At 40.3% G+C, this 27,958-nt stretch overlaps 1 pseudogene; it reads left to right on the top strand.

Annotated features, from left to right (window-relative positions):
* Positions 1 to 1,177: 1,177 nt before the first annotated feature.
* Positions 1,178 to 27,958, top strand: LOC130034753 (histone H3.3C-like; annotated as a pseudogene).

Raw genomic sequence — 27,958 nt, 5'->3', positions numbered from 1 at the left:
GTTGTGCTCCTTTTTTTGGTCCTTGTAAGAGACATTTTCTAAGAAACCATGCTGGTATTACTAAACAAGACCATAGTTTTCTGAACACAGAAACACATAGGAGACAAATGTACACCCAAGGATTACTACGATTTTCAAGTATGGATGCAAAGGGATGCAAGTGTTTGGTGGCCGAGCCCCGTTCCCCTGATGAGCCTACGGCAATGGATGGATGAAGGATGGGGGAGTGGGAGGACCCTAGGCTGATTGGTAATCAGGGGACATTTATTTCACTCTAAACCTCACTCGTACACTTCTTTCTCCTACAGCATAGTTGTTTCTTCTCCCTTCACAGTGTAGTAATTTCTCTTCCCCTCTTACAGTGTCATTATGTCCTTCCTTAATACAGTGTCATTATTTTTCCCCCTCCCTCCTTACAGCATAGTTATATAGAAATCATGAAGGGTGGGGGAACACATAGATGGGGTTGAAAACTGTCATAACAACAAACAGAGGGAATGTGCCTGCCCCAGAGGCAGAAGGAGCAAGGACAAGCCAATGTTATCCAACAGGTTACAGTGGTAAAGAACTGTATAAGCAATAGGATATGGTGTGACTGCCTCAGGCAGGGAATAGAGAACATTGGGATTCAGCCAAAAGCAGGGAAACCAGGTAAATAAGAAATATCATTTTATATCAAGATTATGTGTGTCTATAGAGCATTGACATCTGCACATTCTGGAACACCCTTCTCCAGGGTGTTATGAATGGACTTTTATGATACGGAGATTTCCATCTTGTTCTAACTTGCTTCATTTGTGTGGAAACTACCTTGCCTTATTCACTAGTTTTTGAGTCTTTCATTCAAACAATCTGTATTGAACCAGAAATGCTATCAGTGGAGGGTTTGATGAACCTTAAGAAGCACATAAGCAAATTGATTTCAGATTCCATTGTGCCCTTGATGCACATCCTCATCTGGCACCGCCTTTTCAGATTTTCAGTACCCTCACCCTTTCTCTCTTCCTTACCTTGTCAGAACCAGCTACTGGGTCACCATAAACATTATGACATGAACATTAAGATCTAAAATATATTCTGTTATATCCGTGAAGATTATTTGAATTTCTTAAAAAGAACTAAACCCACCAAAGGCATTATCACATACTGAATCTGAGATTTCAGCATCTGCTGGTTAATGTTGGAACTTTTACCTGGAAATTTGGGCCACCAAAATCAAAGTATGAGCAATAATGTAGGAGATGCAGGTGACTTGTTTGAAGTAATCAGGTATGTGCTTTTAATATTGTGGATCTATCACTCAGAAATATCAATCTGCTAAAAAAACATTACTCCATTTTGAAATAGAGAGCATAGGGACCTAGAGAATATTCAGCAAAATAAATAAAAAGAAAGAAAGAAAAAAGAAAGAACAGAGAGAGAGAGAAGAAAAAAGCGTGCCTATTAAATAACTCTTAGGTACTTAGGTACTCTTAGGTATCTTAGTCAGCCAGCTAATTCATCACCCCTTTTGACAATTCCTACTGGTTATTCTGTGTTGTAAACTGACTTTTATATTTATTCTCCACAAGAAATTATCAAATTACAATGTGTAAGCAATTAAGATTCTCTAGTACATCTGGTATATGTGGTTTTAACGTTACAAGATTTCTGAGAACTACTAGTGCATTCTCATTTGTAAGACTGTATTCCAGGAATTGGAAGCTAACATTCAATGAATCATAAAAAATATTTTCTGATTGTAGTAATGAAGTCTGTTTTCAATGTATTTTTTATAGTTACTTAGCAAAAAGTTCATAAAACTTAAAAAAATGATAAATGTGTTCTAGGTCTCTCTTTCCTTCTTCTCTCTCTGGAAATCTTTGTGGAAAAAATTGCTCTGTCTAGGATGGTGAACTTTGTACACAATCTCTGATTCAGCCACTCCATCAGTTCAATTCTCAGACATGGAATTCAAGTTTTGCGTATACATTGACTCTGGGCTTTGAGTTTACAAGGAAGAGATGGGAGTGAACAGTGGGCTCTGGGCTCTGTGCCTGGGAGCTGCTGAAGGCTGACTCTCTCTCTCTCTCTCTCTCTCTCTCTCTCTCTCTCTCTCTCTTTTACTTTCATAGATAAAAAGCTGGTGGTCTCATTGATATCCATTTTCAAGGCATTTTGTTCCTGGCTGGACTCTTGGGCGAATTCTCCCAGACAGTAGGAAGGATAAAAAAGTCTGACTGGCATCTCAACACTGAATAGCCTTGCTCCCACCTTGGAAATAAAATAAACAATAAATAATTTGGTAGTGAAGTAAATGTATTATGTACTAATACTGATACACACCTAATATTTTTTATAATTTTGTAATACGATGTAACTTCTATAATTTTTTTTTTTTTAGGGCTGGAGTGATAGCACAGCAGGTAGGGTGTTTGCCTTGCACGCGGCCAACCCAAGTTCGATTCCCAGCATCCCATATGGTCCCCCGAGCACCACCAGGGGTGATTCCTGAGTGCATGAGCCAGGAGTAGCCCTTGTGCATCGCTGGGTGTGACCCAAAAAGCAAAAGAAAAAAATGTTTTTTTTTTAAATGAGAGACAGTGATGTTTTATAGGTTTAGTGAAAGCAAATTTCAAAAAAATTTTTTTTAAATATAAAGTTACTCAAACCATAGATATGTACTATTTTCAAACTACACATGCTCCCCTAAAAGCCTAGTTAGTATATTCCACAGAAGCTTCTAGGCTGAAGTCAGGGTCATCTCATCATGGGGTCCTGGTGATTCTGGGGGAAATTACACAAAGAAAGACGAGAAGTGGAGAACCATTGGAATTGACCAGGTCGTAGATGTGCAACGGGTTTAACCCTTTAAAATATTTCTGTTATTTTTGCTTCATTAGGGGATACAGCATTCTACACAAGAAAATTGACATATTTCCCAAAGATCTGAGTAAGGTAAAATAGCCCACTCTAATAATTCAATTTGGTAAGTATATTTTATATTTTCATTTCTCATTTGTCTGTGATTTATTAGGCAGAACAAATTATTTCTCAAATTTAAAACTTGTCTAAAGATTTGTTTTAATATTTGGAGGAAATTTTATGAGATAAGATGCTATGCAAGTTATGGTATTTTTTTAATGGGCATACTTATTTCCCTCTGTAAACTTGTTACACATTCATGAGAACTATTTCAAAGGACTGCTTTCTTAGTAAGATGTTATCTTGAGCTTCTTTCATCTATTAGCCAAATGAGTAAATTAAAATGAGTAAAATCAAGAGTAGGAGAGACAGTACAGAAGTTAAGCAATTTCCTTGCATATAGGTCGGTCCTGGTTTGGTCCTTAGAAACACATACAGTTCCTTGAACACCGCCAGCTGTGACCACCCAGCAAAGAGCCAGGAGTAAACCCTGAACACTGCAGGATGTGGCTCCAACTTTTTAAAATTAAATAAAATGAGTAAAGTCTTTACTTAAGATAATAATAATAATAATAATAATAATCAATAGCATTATGTCTATATTATATGCTACATTGCATTCTAAATATTATGCATATTGTATAATTACAAATATTAAAAAATAATAGAAGACCAGTAGATAAAGCTCTTTCCTTACACATAGTCTACGTGGGTTCAGTCCCTGGCACCACCTATGGTCAACTGAACCCTGACGAAAGTGATCATTGAGCACAAAATCAGGAATTAACCCCAGGGATAGCTGGGGGTGACCTAAGAAATTAAAAAAATTATAAAATTTAAAAAATGTTATATTATGTGTGGGAAAAATTAAGGAATATCTAAAACTTCTGTTGTGAAAGGATATTTGAAAGCTGCTAAGTACCTGAGAGCTAATGTCACCTTTAGAATAACAGACAAAAAGGTATTGAGACTAGAACAGGGTATGGGTCAGAAAGAAGTAACATTAGGCAACAAATAAATCTTACCAGACTTTTTTTAGAAATGAAAGTCACTACAGTTGGCAAATGGGCACTGGGAGGGCAGGTTTGTTTAATTTAGCACAGAGCTTATAAAAAACCCACAAGGACTTATTTTTAAACTCAAAATTTATTTTGAAATAAATGGTCATTTTCTTGCATAGAGTCCTATATATTTATAAATTGACTGGATTCTTCAGTCATGTTTACAAATTAATACAATTATCACCTCTCGACAGGAGGTTTCTTGGAACAACTGAGAAAAATAAGTTGACTTCTGTGTTGAATCATTTTTTTTAGAAAAACTAATTAAAAGGTGAAAAAAAGATTTTTCTCAGTGTGTGAAAATAGTTGTGATAAGAAATTAGAAATGAGTGTTAGTTTAAAGTATAATATTTTCACTCATTTTAAGTATTGAGTCATTTGTCAATTCTTAGTTTGAGATAAAATTGACTTTTTGTTTTTAAAAATAAAATCAGGATTTTTTAATGAAGGTCACTATCCCTAAGTGACACATCACCCATTTGTAAAAATTTGCTTATAGTTTATAGCCATTGCACAATTATTATAGGATAAATATATTATAATATATACAAACTCTACTGCACCTTTGAAATTTACCAAGTGCAGTTATGCCCAGAATCTTAATATTTTAAATATCCCTTTATGAGTTTGACAAAACAATGAGTATTATTATCCTCATGTTTAAAATATGGGAAACAAACTGAAAAGAAGTCCTGCCACATAGCTGGGATCACCTAATCATCAAATAGACAAAATAGGACTTCAACAAAGATTTGCTATATTCCAAACCTTTTCTCCCCACAAAATGGCACTTAGTTAACTACCTTTATTTTTAAACAAGGCTCCCTCTCTACTAATAATTATCTAGGAAAGCTCAGTTGTGTTTTATGAAGATTGAGAGCAAATTATTCTTTCACTTCCCTTCCTTCCTGCTAGGGATTCCCTTTCTCTTCACCTTCTCTTCCAATAAGAGTCTCCTAATAAAGTTATTGCAGTCTAAGGAGGAAGTTGTGTGGATAAACATACTAAGGAAGACTTTAAAATATATTAGAATTTAGAAACAAATTTTGTTTTGTTTTGATTTTGGGGCCTGGCTATGCTTAGGGCTTACTCGTAGCTCTGAGTTCAGGGATCACTCCTGACTGGCTCAGTGGACCATATATAGTGCTGGGAATCAAACCTGGGTCTGCCATATGCAAGACAAGAGCCACACACACCGTCTATCTATCCAGTCCCAGGAAAAATACTATTAAGAAGATTTATCAAAAACTTAGGTTTCAAACAAGATACAAAAGCACTTGAGAAAATATCAGTCCATCATAGAGAAGATGACCACCAACTGGGAGCTCTTTGGCACTATTGTGGCAACATGGGAAGATGCCATTGTTAACAACATTGACGAGGAATACGATCGACTGGTTCAGCACCTCCATGATTGTCCGAGGAACAACATGAGAGAGATAGCCACAAAAAAAGCCTGTCTTCGAAAACTCTTGAGCTTATTTGCCAATGTGGTTTGGTGCATGCCTCAGGCAACCGCAAGCGAACGTCCGAGCTTGCAAAGCAGTGCAGAGATGCGATCAAGGAAGACCTCAAAGAGAGAAGAGCAGAAGTGCTGGTAGATGCGGCAGAAGCCGGGAAAAGTATTCCTAACGCCTGCCTGTCCTTCGTCAACTACAAGTCCAAGATGACTGCCCTCCGACATCCTGATGGATCTATCACATCTTCCAGAACGGCAATGGAGAAGATAATCCATGACTTCTACTCAAATCTCTTTGATAGCCATGTCCACTTGCCGACATACCAAATTCCACAGGATGGATATGTCGTTCCCAATGTTCTCCCTTCCAAAATCCGACATGCCATTTCGTCAGTAAAGAAATGAACAGCACCCGGCCCAGACAAGGTCAGACCTGAACACCTGAAGAACCTGCCGTCAGTACTCATCAATACACTGGCTTGGCTCTTCACACGCTACCTGTCTGAATACAAGGTTCCGTCCCAATGGAAAACCAGCAGGACCGTACTACTGTTCAAGAAGGGAGACATCCATGACATTGGCAACTATCGCCCGATCTGCCTATGGTCTGTCGTCTACAAGTTGTTCGCTCGAGTCATCCTGAATAGGACTGGCAGAACACTAGATGAAGGACAACCATGCGAGCAAGCTGGGTTCCGCAAAGGATTCAGCACCATCAACCATATCCACACGATAACCAAGCTCATTGAGGTTTCTCAGGAGTTCAAGATGCCGCTCTGTCTAACGTTCATTGATTTAAAGAAGGCCTTTGATTCTGTTTGAGATGAAAGCGGTCATTGAAGCCCTAGCCAATCAGGGCATTCAAGCTCAATACATCAAGATCCTCCGTGAGCTGTATTACGGATTCACTACCAGGATCTCACCATTCTTCAAAGAAGCAATCATTGATGTCAAGAGAGGGGTGTGGCAGGGTGATACCATTTCACCAAAACTCTTCAGTGCCACCCTCGAGAACATCATGTGACGACTGGAATGGGAAGGAATGGGAGTGAAGATAGATGGTCGGCAATTACACCACCTCCGCTTTGCTGATGACATTATTTTAATAACACCAAACAAAGCCAAGAGGCACAAATGCTGGCTGACTTTGACCGTGAGTGTGGAAAGGTCGGTCTACAGCTGAATACAATGTTTATGAGAAACAGCCTCGTTCCTGACGCTCCATTCGCTCTCAATGGAATGACCATCTCTGAATGCAACAGCTACGTGTACCTAGGTCGAGAAGTCAACATGACAAATGCCCTGCCACCCGAGCTACGCAGGAGGAATAGAGTAGCTTGGAATGCCTTCAAGAGCATGGAAGAAATAGCTAAGAGGATGAAGAACCTCCAGCTCCGGGCACATCTCTTTGATTCCACTGTTCTTCCTGCATTAACATACGCCTCAAAGACCTGGGCCCTAAGCAAACAGGATGAGAACGCTATTCGGGTCTCCCAAAGAGGAATTGAAGGAACTATGCTTGGAATATCACGTTTCACTCAAATGAGAGAAAGTATCTGGAGTTCCGACCTCCATCGACGATCAAGAATCAGGGATGCTGTCTCGTTTGTCAAGGCATCAAAAATCAGATGGGCTGGTCACGTAATGAGATTTAAAGATGACCGCTGGACTAGAGCTGTTACTGACTGGATTCCACAGGATGTCAAAAGACCACGTGGCCGCCCACCTACCAGATGGTCAGACTTCTTCATCAAGATCATGAACGATCGGTTTGAGGCTCTTTGTGTTCCTAGAGTGAACAGACGCCATTGGGCTACACTAGCACGCGACAGAGACAAATGGAGACACTACTGGCGCCCGCTCGAGCAAATCAAAGATTAACGGGAAGTCAAGTGATCAAGTGATCATAGAGAAGATAGCATGTAAAAGTATATAAAGTACTGAAACAGTAATACAAGCATCCTGACTCAATAATAACTCCCCAAAAGTTGGTTATGGGCTGAGAATATAACTGAGTGACAGAGTACATGCCTTGTTTCAATCCCTGGCACATGCAACACATGCAACACCACACACACACACACACACACACGCACACACAAACACACACACACACACACACCCCTCATACTCTTCCCCCAAATAATCAAATGTTTTTAATATGATGCAGCACACATAATCTATATTATAGTTTGTGTCCATTTACCCATCTTAGAAGAATTGATCACTTTATCCTTCAAAACATTATTGTTCAATACTGGAAAATAGGTCAGTCTTTCCTCCTTTTCCTTTTTGATTTTTTTGGGGACCACAACTGGTAGAGTGCTCACGGCTTACTCCTAGACCTGCACTCAGAGATGACTACTGGTTGGCAGAGGAATTCTGGGGATTGAACCAGAATCAGCCTCACACAAGGCCCTGTCTCTTGTACTATCACTCTAGCCCCCCACCTTTCCAATTCAAAACCATGTACTCACATTTGGAACATGAATCTGGAGTCTTACAAGAAAGCACAGGTTTCTTTAGGGTACAACTATTTCTGATACTTGCTCACACCATCATAAGTTACAACAAGTCTAAGCATAATTTCTCTTGAAGTGCAGTGTGTGGGGGATATTGAACCTATTAGGGAAGAAAGGGGACATTACCCAGATGAGGTGCACAGTATAACTAGTATATGCTATCACTCTCTAGGAGAAAACATATGTGAGCATGCTAAGTGAAATAGGATGGAATATTGTATATAATATGAATAAAATATGAGTCTATCAACAAGCCCCCCATGCCCACTCTTGACACAGGATTAACACTGACATGGTCCACTGATAATGGACTAATAAGTTGCTAGGAAACTTGGAGAAATGATGTTGCATATTTTAGAAAGTGGAAATTCCAGAACTGCGATCAAAGGTGGAATAAATACGAGGAGGTTACAGGAATATATTAGTTAGAATGTGTATACTATCTTTGGTCAAAAAGCTAACCATAAGACTAATTCTGTGAAAAGTTCCAGAAGAACACAATTATCAAACACATAAGAAAGTGCTTGTGAGAAGAAACCCATGTTGTTACAAATTCATTGGTGTTTTTTACCAGGGTCAGGATTTAGGATAGAAGCAACCTTACAGCATTAAAAAAAAATCCAGTTCTAACTTCTTTCACAATGTAATGGAAGCCAGAAAAGGATTTCAAAAGTAAGGTGATGCAGTTATCATATCATGACATTGTAGAAATGGCAACTAGAAAAGCCTGGGTCACCAAGACTATGAATATGGTTAATGGAATAGGATGCTTTAGTAGGACATACTACAAGGTATTTATTATTCAATCTAAATTACAAAACAAACCAATAATGGACTATTAGGATGATAATGGCAGACAAGTCAATAAAATCTCCAATCCTTAGCCTACTTTCATTAGCTGAGACATTTTCAGTCCCATAAATACTTATTTTGGGTTCCTATAAACATGAAATACCAGACCAAAGGAAGTAGATATGTTCTTGATTCTTTTTAATTATTTCCCAAAAGGATTTTAAGTCATTTACACAAGTAAAGGCATATTAAGACATTTTAGGAACTGTTGAATCTAAGTCAAATGACTTGCTCTCAAAATCAGGGATGTGAAGATTGATCCTGGCTTCTTCTCTAGTACAATATGGCTATATTTTGGTTAAATAAGAATTAATTTATTGGCTCATATCAAGATCATGTAAGACTTGGAATAATCAAATTTGAGTTTTCTTTTCTTTTTTTTAGTTTTGGGGTCATGCCCAGAGTTGCACAGCGGTCACTCCTGGCTCTGCACTCAGGAGTTACTCCTAGCGGTACTCAGGGGACCATATGGGATGCTGGGAATTGAACCCGGGTTGGCTGTGTGCAAGGCAAATGCCTTACCTGCTGTGCTATCTCTCCAGCCCCAAATTTTTTTGATTCCTGAATGTATCATTATATTGGATATGCTTGGCCTGCATAGTAAGAACTATCTTATGGTAAGACCAAGTAGAAAAATCTCATTGCTAATGATCAGGGAGATGCAAATCAAAACAACAATGAGATATCTCACACTATAGAGACTGATACACATAACACATCAGCAAGAACAAGAACATTCAGTGCTGGCACGAATGGTGGGGAGAAAGGAACTCTCTATCATTGTCGTCTGGTCTAGACTTTTTGGAAAACAATATGGGCATTCCCCCAAAAAGTAGAAATTGAGCTTCTATGTGATACCATCTCTGGGAATATATGCAATACCACCTGCAATACCACCTCTGGGAATATATCCCAAGGGTGCAAAAAAGCACAGTAGAAATGACATCTGCACTGTTAGGAGAGACAAAGTCATGAAATTTGCTTATAAGTGGATGGTCATGGAGCGTATTATGCCAAGTGTAATGAGTCAGAAAGAGAGGGACAGTCATAGAATGACTGCACTCATTTGTGGAATATAAGACTGACACCCAAGGACAGTAGACACAGGGATCAGGAATACTGCTCCATGGTGAAAGCCTGCCTCATGATCTGGGGAGAAGGCAGCTGGGATAGAGAAGGGATCACTAAGTCAATGATGGTTGGAGGAATCGTTCAGGATGGGAAATGTGTGCTGAAAGTAGATAAAGGACCAAATTTGAAAGCCTCTCAGTATCTGTATTGCAAACCATAATGCCCAAAAATAGATAGAACACCCATCCCTCCACCAGTGCACATTTTCCACCACTAATGTCCCCAGTATTCCCCCTCCCATTCCCCATCCAACCCCTCCCCCTGCTTCTATGGCAGACAATTTCCCCCATAGTCTCTCTACTTGTAACCTCAACTCTGGGAAGCTCTATGGTTTTTTGGTGTTTTTGTTTATTTGTTTGTTTGTTTATTTTTGACTACTGGCTCTTCAGTGAACTTACTTTCTTATTCCTAAGAGAATTTGGTGATTCTTATGTTGAAATAATACCTGGTTTGTTCATTAATCAGCATGCTGTTCATTTTCCCCCTACCTTCCCCCCCTTTCTCTTTCGGTGTCCCTCTCTCCCTTCCCCCTCTCCTCTCCTCTATTCTTTCTCCATCCATCCATCCATCCATCCATCCATCCATCCATCCATCCATCCATCCCCCTCTCTTTTTCTCTCTTTCTCTTCTTTCTTTCTTTCTTTCTTTCTTTCTTTCTTTCTTTCTTTCTTTCTTTCTTGCCTGCTTGCTTTCTTGCTTTTCTTGCTTTCTTGCTTTCTGCCCCCTCTTGGCTTTTGAGTCACACCCAGCTGGTCTCAGGCCTTAGTCCTGGATCTGTGATGAGATCACTGGAGGGTATTGAGGCACCAGATGGGATGCTGGGGATTGAACATGGTTTGGGCACCTCCAAGGCAAGTGCCCTACGTGCTATACTATTGCTCCAGTCCACTGTTTGCTTCTTTTCAAACTTTTTCCTGCTTTTTGTTGTTTTTTTTTTAAAAAATTAATTAATTTCTATACAGAAAAAAGTCACAACTGCCAATACATTCTACAATTAAAATTGATTAGGCAAAAAAGCTCCAATATTAAAACAAATTATTATAAAAAATCATTTATGTGAAAATTGTTGTATCTGATTGCTCAGTTGTTAAGTTCTTGTCTAAGAATTTATTAAGCTGTTTGTTGCTAGTTGAACCATCTGTGTTGTTTTTTGTTGTTGAATTTAGTTGGCTTCTTTGTCACGTTACCATCTAATTTGGTGTGCTCCCACTGGAATTTTAGTATTGAGGAATTAGTCCAGAGACTACAGGATCTATTGTGTAGGCCAGTGAATTGACAGGGTGGCAGCTGTCGAAGGTGAGTGTGGCTGCTGGGGGTTCCAGAAGTATAGGGGATGTTTGGGGGGGGAGTCTGTCCACCCCAACTCCAGAAAAGCAACAGAGTTCTCTGCCTGGATAGAGTACCTAAAATTTCATTTGTGTGTCTCTATACAGAATATCCGGGCTGGAGTGATAGCATAGCAGGTAGGGCATTTGCCTTGCATGTGGTTGACCTGGGTTCAATTCCTTCATCCCTCTCGGAGAGCCCAGAAAGCTACAGAGAGTATTTAACCTGCACGACAGAGCCTGGCAAGCTCCCTGTGGCATATTTGATATGCCAAAAACAGTAACAAGTCTTACAGTGGAGACATTACTGGTGCCTGATTGAGCAAATCGATGAACAACAGGAGGACAGTACTACAGTGCTACATAGAATATCCATTAATTGGTATAAGTAGGAAACTCCCTCTCAGAGAGCCCAGCAGGCTACCGAGAGTATCTCGCCTGCATGGCAGAGCCTGGCAAGCTCCCCGTGACATATTTGATATGCCAGACACAGTAACAACAAAGTCTCCAATGGAGACGTTACTGGGCCCGCTCAAGAAAAAGGAAACTTATTACTGATAGTATTTCAGAACTCAAATCAAAATAACATATTTACAAAACATTTTTATGTTGACTTCCTTGTTTAACATTATTGTAACTTGCTTTCCTTCAGAATCCTTCAGAGATGTGTGTGATTCACTATGCTTTCAAAAGGTATGTTTGAATCCATTTTTAATATGTATTTTACCTAACGTATTGTTTCTCTGTTCTCAAAATGTATAAACATGAATCGTATTTCACATATTCAGAATTACCATCACTTCCAAGGTTTTTAATTTTTTTGACCTGTGAATTTAAATGATCTTTGCTATCTAATCCCAAAACTGTTTCTGGAAATGTTGGAAAGTTAACAGGGATCTAGAATTATTGTAATGTTGAAAAGGAAAGCCATTAAATTGATAAATTCAAAACATATGTGTGACTAGTGTTCAGTTTATGACTCATAGCCAGTATATTTCATTATTTACCTAAATAAGGATCTTACACAACCAACAAAATCCATGTTTCAAAATCATTTGAGTCTGCGGTCTTACAGCAACTCTTTCTAGTTACACCCTGCCAAATCTTGGTTCATAGCCTACTTCCTCAAGGAATCCTTTACTGACCACATATTATCTCTTCCACAGATTGATTCATATTATTGAATGAATCATGAATTATTCATCCAGTTATATATTCTAGTCCTGTACTTTTAAATCATGGTTTTTATTTAAATTTTATAGTATAATTCTCAGCACTCATTTGATTAATAGCTAACTAGAATTCTTCTCTTGATCAAACTTCAATGGAGTCTGATGTTTACTTAGCCAAGAATAATGCTTAACTCGGGGCTGGAGTGATAGCACAGTGGGTAGGGTGTTTGCCTTACACGCAGCCAACCCGGATTTGATTCCCAGCATCCCATATGGTCCCCTGAGCACTGCCAGGAGTAATTCCTGAGTGCATGAGCCAGGAGGAACCCCTGTGCATTGCTGGATGTGACCCAAAAAGAAAAAAAAATGCTTAGCTCATAGTGGTCACCTTAGTTGTCCTTCCTACATAATAATCTTATAGCTATGCCTGGTATAAAATTCTCAAAAGAAAGTCTCAGCCCATGCTAGAGGAAATTTTGGTTCCAACAAAGAAACTGACTGTCTGTGATCTATCTGATCAAATCATGACTACAGGGGTAAGATTATATCTCAGAATATATGGGATTCCCTTTCAAGTGACGGTCAGGGAAATAGGATTTCTAATCTGAACCACAAGAGGTATAAACGATGATAGTCATGATTATCATGGCCCTCCCATTTGAAATTGGTAAATTTTTATGCTCTTTCAATTCATTGAAAAGTTTACCCATTATGTTCTCAAAATATACTATTTCCATTAGTTATTCATATTTCTGTCTTTTCCTCTGGAGTAGCAACTTCTTGTGATGATGGACATATCTTGAGTATTATTTTTCAATCTTTATTTCATGTATTCTTGGTGTACAACAAGTAAGATCTATATTACAAGAAATCTAGTATATCGCACTCTGCATTTAACATTTCAATGTTTTGCTTAATATATCACTTGATCATTATATAGTAATTTCTTAAATACACGAAAATTCTAATTTCTTGTCTCTGTAAGGATGGATTCCAAGAGTCCAAATCCTTTGTATTATTTTCTCTATAGAATAAGTTGTTGAATAAGGGAAAGAGTAATTGGCATACTATTAGAGAGAGGAATTTTTGTTTCAAAATGAACCTTAGTTCTCCTGTCTTTCAGTCTTCCATTTACTTCCTTTAACAAAAGTACTTAATGCTAAACATTTATTCTTTAAACCTGATTGTATCTTGACTCACTTCTACTTCAAAATTAGGGTTAACTTTTCCTAAGCAGTTGTCAAGAATCTAAGGTTCAATAACACAGCAGTAGGGCATTTGACTTGCGTGTGCCCGGTCTGGCAGAGCCAGGTTTGGTTCCTCTGCCCCTCTCAGAGAGCCCACCAAGCTACCGAGAGTATCTCGCCCGCACAGCAAAGCATGGGAAGCTACCCATGACGTATTTGATATGCAAAAAACAGTAACAAGTCTCACAATTGAGACGTTACTGGGCCCGCTTGAGCAAATCGATGAACAACGGGAGGACAGTGCTACAGTGCTAATGTTTTTCCCATCACATGTGTTATTTTGATAAAAGAATCTCCAATTTTTGTCCTTGTGGATTTATTTAAAACTATTTTTTTCTTTTCTGTTTTTCTTATTTTAAAATAAATGGTGTTTTTTATTCTAGTAAAAATAATTTTAATAGTATAACACTAGTTATTTTTGCATTGCTGCTATACCATGCTCACCACCAGAGTGCCAGGACCTCTCTACCATTATCTCAGGGGTTCCCTCCTTCCCCTTTACCGTCAAATCACAATTTTATTGACTGGGTCTAGGACTGTTTCCTTTGAGGATTGTCCATTCCCTTGCTTGGTTTCTTCATACTCCTCAAATGAGTGATATCATGAAGTATTTGTCTTTTACTTTCTGGATCGCTTCACTTAGCAAACTTCCTCTACTTCCATGTAAGTTGCAGTGAACTACAAGGCTTCATCTTATCTCATAGCTGAGAAGTATTTCACTGTGCATATATACAGCACAATTTCTTTGTCCACGTATGTGTTCTTGGACTTTTGGATTGTTTCCAGATCTTGGCTATGGTTAAATTATGCTTCAATAAACATCACTGTATCACTGTCATCCTGTTCATTGATTTCCTCAAGCAGGCACCAGTAACGTCTCCTTCGTCCTAGCCCTGAGGTTTTAGAAAGTGCCACATTCGAGGCTCTTTGAGGGTCAGGAGAACAAGACCCATCATTGTTACTGGTTTTTGGCATATTGAATATGCCACGGGGAGATTGCCAGACTCTGCCATGTGGATAGGATACTTCTGGTAGCCTGCCTGATTCTCCAGAGTAAAAATTAAATAATAAGATGTCACTTCCAGGAGCTAGGTTTTATAGTCTCTGGGTTTTGGCCATTGATGAGATTACTCAGCTCTGGGGGCAGTTTGTGGGTGTAACAAGCCTGATGCATGAAGGAACCGGCAGAAGAACCCATGTGTGTGGAACCCAGGGCTTAGATCTCCTTCTATCTCCAAGCCTGTTCGGATTGGGACTGGGCCTCCGCCACCCAGATCCCCCATTTTCCAGTATGTAAGCGTTACACCCATCAACTTCAATGAACATAGTTGTATAAATTACTTTTTGGACTACTGGATAAGATGCCCAGTAATGAAAATGCAGAATCAAATAGAACTCTATCTAATCTTGATTTTTTTTTGAGAATTCTTAAACATTTCTCCTTAGAGGCTGAACCAAACAATTCCACCAACAGTGAATAAGAGTTTCTTTTTTCCTACCCCCATCAGCACTTGTTGTTTCTAGATTTTTTTGGTATGGACTACCCTTGCCAATGTGAGGTGATACCTAACTGTCATTTTGATTTTCCTTACTTTCATAAAAAACAACGGTGAGGAACATTTTTTTATATGCTTGTTGTTCACCTTTTATCCTATTTTTGAAGAAGTATGTATGCATGTCCTTTATCTATTTTTTGATTGTGTGTGTGTGTGTGTATGTGGTTTGGAGAGAAAGTTAAAGTAATACATTTTTTGTTTTGTTTTGTTTTTTGTTTTTCTTTTATTAGTGAAACGCCATGAGGTACAGTTGTAGACTTACAAGTTGTTGTGCTTGGGTTTCAGTTATACAATGATCGAGTACCCATCCCACCACCAGTGCCCATTCTCCACCCCCACCGATCGCAGTATCCCTCCCACCCCCCCCACCCCCAAATCCCCCATCCCACCCTGCCTCTGTGTCAGGGCACTCCCTTTTGTTCTATCTCTCCTTTTGGGTGCTGTGGTCTGCAGAAGAAACATTGGGTGGCAATCATGTTCGGTCTATAGACTACTTTCAGCATGCATCTCCCATCCTGGGAGGATCTTCCCAGCACCCTTTATTTGATGCTCCCTTCTCTATCTGAGCTGCTTTTACCCCTAGAATGTGTGGCTGGCCTCTAAGCCATGGAGTGAACAACCTGGTATTTATCACAGCTGTTCTTGGGTGTTAATCTCTTATTTTGTTACTTTATGTTACACACATGAATGCAATCTTTCTATGTCTGTCCGTCTCTTTCTGACTCATTTTGCTTAGCATGATATTTTCCATGTAGTACCATTTGTATGTAAATTTCATGACTTCGTCTTTTCTAACAGCTACATAGTACTCCACTGTGTAGATGTACCAAAGTTTCTTTAACCAGTCATCTGTTCTCGGGCATTCAGGTTTTTTCCATATTCTAGCTATTGTAAACAGTGCTTCAATGAACAAACAAGTGCAGATGTCACTTCGACTATACTTTTTTGCCTCTCTGGGGTATATTCCCAGGAGTGGTATTGCTGGATCAAATGGGAGCTCAATTTGTAACTTTTTGAGACTCGTCCATACTGTTTTCCAAAAGGGTTGAACCAGTAGGCATTCCCACCAGCAGTGAAGGAGGGTCCCTTTCTCACCACATCCATGCCAACACAGGTTGCTTTTGTTCTTTTGAATGAGGGTCAGTCTCTATGGTGTGAAATGGTATCTCATTGTTGTTTTGATCTGCATCTCCCTGATGATTAATGATGTAGAGCATTTTCTCATGTGCCTTTTAGCCATTCGGATTTCCTCTTTGAGAAAGTCTCTGTTCATTTCATTGCCTCACTTTTTGATGGGGTTGGATGTTTTCTTCTTGTGGAGTTCAACCAGTACTTTGTATATCCTTGACATCAACCCCTTGTCGGATGTGTATTTGGCAAATATCCTTTCCCATTCTGTAGATTGTCTTTGTATTTTGGTCACTGTTTCTTTGGAGGCACAGAAGGTTTTTAGTTTAAGATAGTCCCATTTGTCTATCTCTATTTTCACTTGCTTGGCCAGTGGCATGACATCTTTGAAGATACCATTAGCTTCAATGTCTTGGAGGGTTTTGTCAACTTTATCTTCAATGTACCTTATGGATTCCGGTCTGATGTTGAGGTCTCTGATCCATTTTGATCTTCCTTTTGTACATGGTGTTAGGCAGAGATCTAAGCCTAGTTTTTTGCATTGAGTCATTCAGTTTTGCCAGCACCATTTGTTAAAAAGGCTTTCCTTACTCCACTTTGCAGTTCTTGCTCCTTTATCAAAGATTAGATGATCATATGTTTGAGGGGAGATGTCAGTATATTCAACCCTGTTCCATAGGTCTGCAGCTCTGCCTTTGTTCCAGTACCATGCTGTTTTAATTATTACTGTTTTGTAGTAGAGTTTGAGGTTCGGGAGGTTAATTTCTCCCATTTTCTTTTTCCCAAGAATTGCTTTAGCTATTTGTGGGGGATTATTGTTCCATATAAATTTCAGGAGTTTTGCTCCATTTCTTTGAAGAATGTCATGGGTATCCTAATAGGGATCACATTGAATTTTTACAGTGCTTTGGGAAGTATTGCCATTTTGACAATATTAATTCTCCCAGTCCATGAACAGGGGATATTTTTCCATTTCCTCACGTACTCTTTTATTTCCAGAAGCAGCATTTTGTAGTTTTCTTTGTACAGGTCCTTTACTTCCTTAGTTAAACTAATTCCAAGGTAGTTGATTTTCTGGCGTACAATTGTGAACGAGATTGTTTTCTTCATCTCATTTTCTTCTCTCTCACTTTTTGCAGATAGGAAAGCCATGGACTTTTGGGTATTGATTTTATAGCCTGTAACTTTACTATACAAGTCTATTGTTTCTAGGAGTTTCTTGGTAGAGGTTTTAGGGTTCTCTAAGCATCATATCATCTGCAAATAGTGAGAGCTTGATTTCTTCCTTTCCTATTTGGATGCCCTTTATCTCTTTTTCTTGCCTAATCGCTATTGCTAGTATTTCCAGTACTATGTTGAACAGCAGTGGAGAGAGTGGGCATCCTGGTCTCATCCCTGATCTTAGGGGGAAGGCTCTCAGTTTTTCCCCATTGAGGATGATGCTTGCTGTAGGCTTGTGGTAGATGGCTTTAACTATATTGAGGAAAGTCCCCTTTATTCCCAATTTGGCAAGGGTTTTCATCATAAACCCGTGCTGGATCTTGTCAAATGCTTTCTCTGCATCTATTGATATGATCATATGGTTTTTATCTTTTATTTTATTGATATGATGGATTATGTTGATTGATTTCCGAATGTTAAACCATCCTTGCATCCCCGAGATGAATCCCATTGGTCATGGTGTATGATCTTTTTGATGAGTTGTTGAATTCGATTTGCTAGTATTTTGTTCAGAATCTTCGCATCCGTGTTCATCAGGGATATTGGCCTATAGTTTTCTTTTTTTTTTTGGTGTCTTTGTTTCCTTTTGGTATTAGAGAGATACGGGCTTCATAGAAACTGTTTGGGAGAGTTTCTGTTTTTTCAATTTCCTGGAAAAGCTTGAGAAGGACTGGCAGGAGGTCCTCTTTAAATGTTTGAAAAATTTAGCTAGTGAATTCAATCTGAACCTGGGCTTTTGTTTTTAGGAAGACTTTTGATTACAGTTTCAATTTCCTTGATGGTAATAGGTCTATTCAGGTATTCTATATCTTCTTGACTCAACTTTGGGAGATTATCGGAATCCAGGAATTTATCCATTTCTTCTGGGTTCTCTTGTTTTGTGGCATACAGACTTTCAGACTTTCAAAGTAGTCTCTGATGATCTTTTGAATTTCTTTGGTTTCCGTTGTGATATCTCCATTCTTATTTCTGATTCGGTTTATTAGGGTTTTCTCTCTCTCTCTTTCTTTGTGAGCTTCATTGGCTTCATTCAAAGCCAGTGTTTCCTTGCTGAGTTTTGCTCTTGTTGATCTATCCAACAAGAGGTGATAAGGCAATGTTGAAGTCTTCAACTACTATTGTATTGCTAGCAATGTTCTCCATAAAATCTGTTAGCAGTTGTTTTAAGTATCTAGCTGTTCCTTCAATAGGTGTGTATACATTTAAGAGTGTGATTTCTTCCTGTTGTACGTATCCCTTGATGAAGAGAAAATGACCTTCCTTGTCCCTTCTAATATTTTTCAGCCTGAAATTAATGTTGTCAGATACTACCCCAGCTTTTTTGAGGGAGCTGTTTGCTACAGGATTGTTTTCCATCCTTTAACTTTGAGTCTGTGTTTGCTCTGATTGTTCAGATGAGTTTCTTGTAGACAGCAGAATATTGGGTTCTGTCTCTGAATCCATTTTGCCACTCTGTGTCTCTTAATTGGTGAATTTAGACCGTTGACATTGAAAGAGATTATTGTCATGGGGTTTTGTGCCATCTTTCTGTAGGAGTTGGTTGTGTTTATACGTGTTTTCCTTCTTATCTTACAAGAGCCTCTTTAGTCCTTCTTTTAGATTTGGTTTTGAGTCTTTGAAGTTCCTGAGCTGTTGTTTATCTACAAAGTGGTGTATCATTCAGTCGAATTTGAGTGAGAGTTTAGCTGGATAGAATATTCTTGGTGAGGCGTTCATTTCATTGAGTTTTTTCACTATATCCCACCATTGCCTTTAGGCTTGGAGGGTTTCCTCTGATAGGCCTGCTGTGAATCCAAGGGTTGCTCTTTTGTATGTAATTTTTTCTTTGACCTTGCTGCTTGTAATATTGTGTCTCTGTCCACAGCATCCATCGTTCTGACTATGATATGCCTTATAGTATTTTTTCTGGGGTCTCTTTTAGCTGGTACCTTTCTGGCTCCTTGGATCTGGATGTCTGCATTCCTTAACTCTGGGAACTTTTCAGCAATGATTTCTTTGACTGTAACTTTTTCATTGGGGTTGTCTCCCTGTCCTTCTGGTACTCCAATGATTCTAATGTTGTTCCTCTTGACGACATCACCTAGGTCTCTGATTCTCCTTAGAGCCATTTAGAGGTCTTTTCCTATTGCTTGTTGTTCCCTATGGGATTTCTGTTGCTCATCTTCAAGCTTGCTGATCCTCTCTTCAGCTGCACTTATCCTATTGCTAAGGGCACTTACTCACTTTTTAATTTCATCTACTGAATCCTTTAGAACTTAGGAACTTACCATCAATACTCATCAATACATTGGCTTGGCTCTTCACACGCTACCTGTCTGAATGCAAGGTTCCATCCCAATGGAAAACCAGCAGGACTGTTCTACTGTACAAGAAGGGAGAGATCCACGACATTAGCAACTATCGCCCAATCTGCCTATTGTCTGTCGTCTACAAACTGTTCACTCGAGTCATCCTGAATAGGATTAGCAGAACACTAGATGAAGGACAACCATGTAAACAAGCAGGATTCCGAAAAGGATTCAGTACCATCGACCATATCCACATGATTACTAAGCTCATTGAGGTTTCTCGGTAGTTCAAGATGCCGCTCTGTCTAACGTTCATTGATTTAAAGAAGGCCTTTGATTCTGTTGAGACGGAAGCGGTCATGGAAGCCCTAGCCAATCAGGGCGTACAAACTCAATACATCAGGATCCTTCGTGAGCTCTATTGCAGATTCACTACCAAGATCTCACCATTCTACAAAGAAGTAATCATCCATATCAAGAGAGGGGTTTGGCAGGGTGATACCATTTCACCAAAACTCTTCAGTGCCACCCTCGAGAACATCATGCGATGACTGGAATGGGAAAGCATGGGAGTGAAGATAGATGGTCGGCAACTACACCACCTCCGCTTTGCTGATGACATCGTTCTAATAACACCAAACATCAGCCAAGTGGCACAAATGCTGAACGACTTTGACCGTGAATGTGGAAAGGTCGGACTACAGCTGAATCTTAAGAAGACAATGTTTATGAGAAACAGCCTTGTTCCTGATGCTCCATTCGCTCTCAACGGATTAGCAGAACACTAGATGAAGGTTGTCCTTCATCTAGTGTTCTGCTAATCCATTATATATATATACCTAGGTCGAGAAATCAACATGATGAATGACCTGGCACCTGAGTTGCGCAGGAGGAAGAGATTGTCATGGAATGCCTTCAAGAACGTTGAAGAAATAACTAAAAGGACAAAGAACCTCCAGCTATGAGCACATCTCTTTGATTCCACTGTTCTTCCTGCATTAACATATGCCTCAGAGACCTGGACCCTACGAAAACAGGATGAGAACGCTATTCGGGTCTCTCAAAGAGGAATCGAAAGAGCTATGCTTGGAATATCACGATTCACTCAAATGAGAGATAGAATCCGGAGTTCTGATCTTCGTCAATGCTCAAGAATCAGGGACGCTGTCTCATTTGCCAAGACATCAAAAATCAGATGGGCTGGACACGTAATGAGGTTTACAGACAACCGCTGGACTAGAGCCATTACTGATTGAATTCCACGGGACATCAAAAGATCACGTGGACGCCCACCTACAAGATGGTCAGACTTCTTCGTCAAGAACCTGAATGATCGGTTTGAGGCTCTGCATGTTCCTAGAACGAACAGATACCATTGGGCTATGCTAGCACACAACTGGGAAGAATGGAGACGTTAGTGGCACCTGCTCGAGTAAATTGATGAATAACAGGGATTAAGTGATTAAGTGAATCCTTTATTTGTGACACTTCTTTTTGTAGCTTTTTTATTTCTGCTCTCATTTCTTCCTGTATTTTCTCGACTATCTGTTCTATTGTTTCTTTCATTTCTTCTTTTAGTTTTCTGGATATCTCTTCCATTGATTCTTTGAGTAGATCCTTAAACAGCCTCTGCATTTTGTCCCGTAACTCTTTACCGAAGAGAGCATAATTGTGGACAACCTTGGTTGAGGATTCGGGATTCTTTTCTTTGTATTCTCCTTGTAGTGGAGATTTGCTCTGTTTCTTCATGTTGTTTTGGTTGCCTAGAGGTAGAACCCTGAAATCACAGGTACTGTTCCCTCTTATCGTGGGAAAGGATTTTGGATAAGGTTGGTCGATGGGAGTCACCCTTCTCCCTTTCTAGAGTCCGACTTTTTTCTCAGTCAGGCATTATTCTTTGTTTTATAACGGACATTGAATGAAGCTTTGGAGGAGGTGCTCTTTAATATTGAGCTTGTACTGCTTATTTCATACTGGTCTTTTGTTAGAAATGGAATAGGTGAGTGGAATATTGTTGTATTGTAGTACAGGCGGTCAGAAATTTATGGTCGGTATTAGGTGACAAAGTGTGGGATGAAAGTCCTAAGTGCTCGGATTGGGAAGTATAATTGCCGCCACTAATGTGGCCACCTGCCCAGGAGAAGGCCACGCCCACTTCTGGGAGGCCACGCTCCCTACGTAGTGGTCACGCCCCCGGCCCGGCCCAGCGTCACTACCACCTAGGATCCTGGAATGGAGGAGGGGTGATGGGGAGTCCAGCGGAGCTGCTCCTGGTGTCTCCCACTGCAGGGTGTGGGGTTCGGCGGGAAAAGGCGCAGGGCTGAGGGGGGGAAGTGCAGCGGTCCTGGCTCGGACTCCCCCTAACCACCTGGAGGGGAGGGACAGATTGGGTGAAGTAATACATGTTTAACATGTTTTTGAAAGAACCTTAATTGCATTATGCCCTTTTTAATGAAAATAAAACAGCTTTATTGAGTAGCACTGAACTGTAGCACTGTCCTCCCATTGCTCATTGATTTGCTCAGCAGGCACTAGTAATATCCCCATTGTGAGACTTGTTACTATTTTTGGCATACGAATATGTTATGGTTAGCTTGCCAGGCTTTATCGTGCTGGCGGGATACTCTTGGTAGTTTGCCGGGCTCTCTGAGAGGGGCGGAGGAATCGAAACGGGGTTGGCCCGGGTCAGCTGTGTGCAAGGCAAGCGCCCTACCCACTGTGCTATCACTCCAGTCCATCTATTGAATAATATTTCAAATACCACGACCACGACCACCCTGTTGTTCGTCGATTGCCTCGAGCAGGTGCCAGTAACGTCTTCTTCGTCCTAGCCCTGAGATTTTTTTTTTTTAAAGTGCCATATTCAAGGCTTTTTCAGGGTTAGGAGAATGAGACCCATCATTGTTACTGGTATTTGGCATATTGGGTATACCACGGGGAGTTTGCCAGACTCTGCCGTGTGGGCATGTTACATTTGGTAGCCTGCCAGTTTGACCGAATTAGGAATGAGATGATAAGATGTTGCACTCAGCTCCTGGGAGAGAACAAGACAGAGTCTCCTACCCTATGCCTGACTGTCTCCACCAGGGCCCAACAGCTGAAGACCACCGAGGCCCAGCCAAGGCCATGCTGGGAGCACTCTCCACACACTTGGATGAGCCTCACGCATAAAAGAACTGACAGAGGAACCCAGGCGTGTGGGACCCGGGGCTGAGATCTCCAAGCCTGTACAGTTTGGGACTGGACCTGCCAGTAAATAGACAGTTACACCCACCAACTGCCGTGTAACTCCAACAACGGCCAGGATCCAGAGATTATCACACTCAGTTCCCGGAAGCGCAACATCTTATCATTTCAAATACATATAAATCTATTTTAATGAATTTATATTTGATTCAATACAGCTTTCAATCTACTATTCAATGTATTTGGCGTAAATTTTCAGTCATGTAACTTCGCTAGTCAAGACAAAGAACATTTATTTCTATCATACACTCAGAAAACTCACCTTGTGCTGTAACGACAAATAAGAAACTGAAAATAAAAAGCTGAATGTAATGAGAATTATGAAACAGTAATGTAGTGAGAACTGAACCCCAAGTTCAGCCCAGAGAAGGGAGGAAGAGTTTCTTGCTCTGTATGACCATAATCAGGTAGAATAAGGGGCCGCAAGATGAACGGGAAAGCATGAGGCCTGCCAGACTTAGGGAAGTGCTCGGAAGGTGACACATGAAGGTCACACCAAATGGGCAAGAGATATTGACACAGACATTTCTTTGTTTTTTGGGGGGTGGGGGGGAGTGCATCTGAAGGCTGGGAAAGATGTTTCATTTTTCTCTTTTACTAAATTACATCTCACTCTTAGAGAATGAAAAAGAGACCCTCTCAGCAGATGGGGCTCCAAGTCTCTTTCTCTTCTTTCTTTTGCGGTCCTCAGTGTTGAGCCTCTAACAAACTGTGCTGTCTTTCTCTCTGTTCATTTTTGGCTTTTGCCAGCACAACAGTACCTTTTTATAAATTCCCTCCTGTCTCAGCCCACACTGATTTGCTTTCTGTCACTAAAATTTCAAGTTTCTAAAAAGTCACATGGAATAGTTTGTAACATTTCTTTATCCATCTAATGTTTATATGATTTATAGCAATTATATTCTGCTATTTTCACAGTATTGGGAATTTGAGAGCTCTCATATATTTCCCTAAGCTTTCCTAGATCCTAGTCAATTTTGTTAAGTTTTCTAAATAAAGTTGTTTTGGTGTCATTGATTTTCTTCATTATTTTCTGTTTGTAATTTTTATTTTGGTGGTATACATCTGATTTTAAATTTGTTGATTTTATCTTCTATTTGTGAGTACTAACATTATAAAATTGCCTAAAATATTTATTGAGCTGCTTATTATGTTTTCAGTTTCACTAAGTTAAAAATATTTGGTGGCAGTGAGACAATACAGTAATTAATGCATTTACCTCGCATTTGGTGACTTTAGTTCAATCCTCAGCTTCACATATGCTTTCTTGAAAATCCCCTGAAAATTTCTCAAAAACTGCCAGCGGATTTTAAAAAACTTAAATAGAAAAAATCCTATTCACTTAAAAATTTATAATTTTATTTACTCCATAGCACAGCGGCAGGGAGTTTGCCTTGCATGCAGCCAACATGGCCGACCCGAGTTCGATTCCTCTGCCCCTCTCGGAGAGCCCCGCAAGCTACCGAGAGTATCTCGCCCGCACAGCAGAGCCTGGCAAGCTCCCCGTGACGTGTTCGATATGCCAAACACTGTAACAACAAAGTCTCCAATGGAGACGTTACTGGGCCCGCTCGAGCAAATCGATGATCAACGGGAGGGCCTTTACTTTACTTTTACTACTTTTATATAGACCTAAGTTTTGGTTTAGTATTATTTTCTTTCTTCCTGAACAGGTTCCTATAATTGTTGTAGTGCAATTCTTCTGGGGAGACATTCTTTTAGCTTCATCTAAATATGTCTTTATTTTGATTTTGCTTATCAAAGTAATTTACACTGGGTGAAGACATATAGTTTTTAACTTTTAATTTTGTTTTACCTCTTATGTCTTTCTGTACTTTGAACTCATCTTTCCATAGCCAACTGGTTACAATAGATTCCATCAGGAAGTAGCCCATGTTTCTTATCTTTCCCCAACTCTACATATTGTACATCTCTCCTCTTGGACTACTTTTAATATTTTTCTTTAACACCAGTTTTTAGCAATATAATTATAGTGTGCATGTGTGTGTGTCTGTGTGTGGGTGTGTGTGTGTTCTAACTGGCATGTTACTTTGTGGAATCTGTGGATTTGTCATTTACTTGAAAACTGGAAAATTTTGTTTGCTATTCATTTTTTTCCTGCGTGTTTATTCTTCTTAGCCTGGAGTAATAAGAATAAACACACAGGAAAAAAATGCGGCAGAAGCTGGGAAAAGCATTTGTAATGCCCGCCTGTCCTTCGTCAACTACAAGACCAAGATTACTGACCTCCGACGTCCTGATGGATCTGTCACATCTTCCAGAGGGCAATGGAGATTATTCATGACTTCTACTCAGATCTCTTTGATAGCCGTGGCTACCTGTCCACATACCAAATTCCATAGGATAGATATGTCATTCCCAATGTTCTCCCTTCCTAAATCTGACACGCCATTTCATTGGTAAAGAAGCAAACAGCACCTGGCCCAGACAAGGTCAGACCCGAACACCTGAAAAATTTGCTCTCAGTACTCATCAATACACTGGCTTGGCTCTTCACACGCTACCTGTCTGAATGCAAGGTTCCGTCCCAGTGGAAAATAAGCAGGACTGTTTTACTGTACAATAAGAGAGATATCCACGACATTAGCAACTATCACTCGATCTGCCTGTTGTCTGTCATCTACAAGCTGTTCACTCGAGTCATCCTGAATAGGATTGGCAGAACATTAGATGAAGGACAACCATGTGAACAAGCCGGATTACAAAACGGATTCAGCACGATTGACCATATCCAAACGGTAACCAAGCTCATTGAGGTTTCTTGGAAGTTCAAGATGCCACTCTGTCTAACGGTCATTGATTTAAAGAAGACCTTTGATTCTGTTGAGACTGAAGCAGTCATCAAAGCCCTAGCCAAACAAGGCATTCAAACTCAATACATCAGGATCCTCCATGAGCTGTACTACCAGGATCTCACCATTCTACAAGGAAGTGATCATCGATGTCAAGAGACGGGTTCAGCAAGGTGATACCATTTCACCGAAACTCTTCAATGCCACCCTCAAGAACATCATGCAATGACTGGAATGGGAAGGAATGGGAGTGAAGATAGACCGTCAGTAACTACACCATCTCTGCTTCGCTGATGACATTGTTCTAAGAACACCAAACATTAGCCAAACTGCACAAATGCTGGCTGACTTTGACCGTGAGTGTGGAAAGTTCAGCCTGCAGCTGAATCTCATGAAGACAATGTTCATGAGAAATGGACTCATTCCTGACGTTTTATTCACTCTCAATGGAATGAACATCTCTGAATGCAGCAGTTATGTGTACCTAGGTTGAGAACTCAATATGAAAAATGACCTGGCACCTGAGCTGCGCAGAAGCAAGAGAGCGGTGTGGAATGCCTGCAAGAACATAGAAAAAATAAATAAAAGGATGAAAAACTTCTGGCTCTGGGCACATCTCTGACTCCACTGTTCTTCCTGCATTAAGATATGCCTCAGAGACCTGGGTCCTATGAAGAGAATGAGAACGCTATTCAGGTCTCCCAGAGAGGAATCAAAACAGCTATGCTTGAAGTATCATGCTTTACTCAGCTGAGAGAAGGAATCACTGACCTCCCATGACGATTGAGAAGCAGGGACACTGTCTTGTTTACCAACGTGTCGAAAATCAGATGGGCTGGTCACGTAATGCTATTTGGAGATGACCGCTGTACTAGAGCCGTTATCGAGTCAAAAGATAGCACGGCCGCCCACCTATGAGATGGTCAGACTTCTTTGTCAAGACCTGAACTGTTTGAAGCTCTTCGTGTTCCTGCATCTAGCATACGCCATTGGGCTACACTAGCAGGCAACAGGGACACATGGAGATGTTACTGGTGCCCACTCTAGCATATTGATGAGTAATGGGATGTCAAGTGATCAAGTGTGTTTATTCTGATTTTTTTTTTTTTTTTGCTTTTTGGGTCACACCTGGCGATGCTCAGGGGTTACTCCTGGCTCATACACTTAGGAATTGCTCCTGGCAGTGCTCAGGGGACCATATGGGGTGCTGGGAATCGAACCTGTGTCGGTCATGTTGGTTGCGTGCAAGGCAAACACTCTACCCGCTGTGCTATCACTCCAGCCCCCTATTCTGATATTTTAATTGCTATGCTTTCAGTTTCACTGTTATGTTTCAGGCTCTATTATGTTCCTAAACCTATCAAGTGCTCCTTTTTTCCAAGTATGTTGCATTTTAATTTCTAAAAGTTATATTTGTGACTTTCCCCCTTCATCTTGCTTTTCTTTCTCCATCATGCTGATGGCTTTCTCTAATTCATTTAGTATATGAATAATACTTATAATCAGCCTGCACGGCAGAGCCTGGCAAGCCACCCGTAACTTATCAAATATGCCAACAACAGTAGCTAAAACGGGTCTCATTTCCCTAACCCTGAAGGAGTCTCCAGCTGAGTTGGGAAGAAGAGAGGGCTCGTACTAAGCAGATGGCGTGCAAGTCAACGGGCAAGAAGGCACCCTGCAAGCAGCTGGCCACCAAGGTGGCCCACAAGAGTGCACCCGCCTCGGGCAGCATGAAGAAGACACACCATTACTGGTCTCACATCTTGGTGCTATGCAAGATTGTGGCTACCAGAAGTCCACCGAGCTGCTCATCTGCAAATTGCCATTCCAGAGGCTGGTGCATGAGATGACACAGGACTTCAAGACCAACCTGCGCTGCCATAGCTCGGCCGTCATGGCACTGCAGGGGGTGTGCGAGGCCTACCTGGTGGGGGTTCTTCGAGAACACCAACCTCTGCTCATTCCCAGCCAAGTGTGGCACCTTATGCCCAAGGACATCCAGTTGGCATGCTGCATCCGCGGAGAGAGCATGA

Source organism: Sorex fumeus, unplaced genomic scaffold (genome assembly GCF_029834395.1).
Source record: "Sorex fumeus unplaced genomic scaffold, SorFum_2.1 ptg000061l, whole genome shotgun sequence".
Classification (NCBI taxonomy): domain Eukaryota; kingdom Metazoa; phylum Chordata; class Mammalia; order Eulipotyphla; family Soricidae; genus Sorex; species Sorex fumeus.
This window is presented reverse-complemented; position numbering and strand designations above follow the sequence as displayed.